General features: G+C 30.1%; 1 non-coding gene across 1 annotated transcript; it reads right to left on the reverse strand.

Moving 5' to 3' along the window:
- Positions 1-419: 419 nt before the first annotated feature.
- LOC148929236 (U6 spliceosomal RNA) lies at positions 420-521 on the reverse strand. Its single transcript, XR_016129963.1, has one exon. It is a non-coding gene; the product is annotated as a U6 spliceosomal RNA (small nuclear RNA).
- Positions 522-1553: the final 1032 nt, after the last annotated feature.

The following is a 1553-nucleotide window of genomic DNA, read 5'->3' on the forward strand; positions in this document are numbered from 1 at the left end:
GAGAATATTCTTTTAAGTTTGAGTGTAGTGTAAATGGATGGAGTAATATCATATTTGATGTGACATTTAAACTAAAATGGGTTTGGATTTAGTGTAAATGGTTGGAGATGCTCTAATATCAAAATACGCAGTTATAGTGTTCAATAGTATCCTTTTTAATTCTTGATTTCTTGAAGCTCTAACTAGAGTTGTCAACTTGGCCGGGCCAGCTGGGCCCAGGCCCGACCCACTAGTGAAACGAAGCGGACCTGGGCTGGGCTCATCAGTTGAGATGAGCTCCGATTGTGCCATTTTATAAACCCATGCCCGGCCCAGGCCCAGTACCACCCGAAGCCCAGGCACGGCCCAGGTCTGGACCCATCAGAGGTCCACCTTCTATAATTAGTGTTTTTTAAATATAATTAGGTGATTAGTCACTAATAATAATAATATATTTCTCTATTTATGCATGTCATCTTTGCACGAGACATGTTAATTTTGTCTATATCACTCCAATATTTTGGATGTGTCCGAATGGACTTGAATAGTATTATAGTTTCGACTAGACATGATACCATTATGATAGTAATGGTAGTTTCGATTAGTTAATTTACATATATTGGGTGTTTGGTAGATTAAGATAATTGTGAGTTATCTTATTGTAGTGTTTGGTACAATAAGTCACAAGTAAGGATTAAAATTATGATGGTCAAAATTATCCTCATTAGTTTAAGTTAATTACTAAACTATCATCATTTTTCCCTAATAATTCCTATAAAATCGTTTTGTTTAAAATTAACATCTTTCAAGCTAAACTCCTTACAAAAATTAGCATCTTTATATCAAAAAACTTATATTTATTTTGGTATTCTATTTTTGTGAGCATTAATAATTTTGGACAAATTTTATGAATAATCAATTATTATTTTGGACAAATTCTATATGAAAATATTTTATCAAGTACCAAATTTTATATGTTCAATTTTTTTGAAGTTTAAAGAGTTTGTAGATTGAACAACATCGTATATCTATGTTTAAAACAAAAGCAATTGCCTTCGAGTATTACGTAATTATAAGTATAATATAATATAATGTAAATAAAGTAATAAATGAGAATATAATACGATTTAATGTAAAGTAATATAATGAGAACATAAAGTAATATAATGAGAATATTATAATATAATATAATGTAAATAAAATAACAAAGTAATATAATTAGAACAACAAATTGACATCAACAAAATTCTTAATATGATTTAATAGGAAAATGACGTCCTTCAATACAACAACTAAGTAAAATTGATGGGTTAGAAATTTTGATGGGTAAAATTGTATTTTGCTAACTTAACTAGGCTTCCATGATAAATAACATAGGATTTTGGGTAGTTACAAATATGACTAAAACATAAGATTTTCAGTGGGCTTTGTGCGGGCCGGAAATAAAACACGGGCTACTATGTTTGGTAACATAACTACCAAACACACAAATAAACCCAGATTAATCTCTTATCTAGGTGAAACATAGCTACCAAACGGCCCCTAATAGTTTAATATCAACATATTTTTCCAAA

This window comes from Salvia hispanica, chromosome 4 (genome assembly GCF_029641045.1).
Source record: "Salvia hispanica isolate PSC_SH4W2 chromosome 4, Shi_PSC_v1, whole genome shotgun sequence".
Lineage (NCBI taxonomy): Eukaryota > Viridiplantae > Streptophyta > Magnoliopsida > Lamiales > Lamiaceae > Salvia > Salvia hispanica.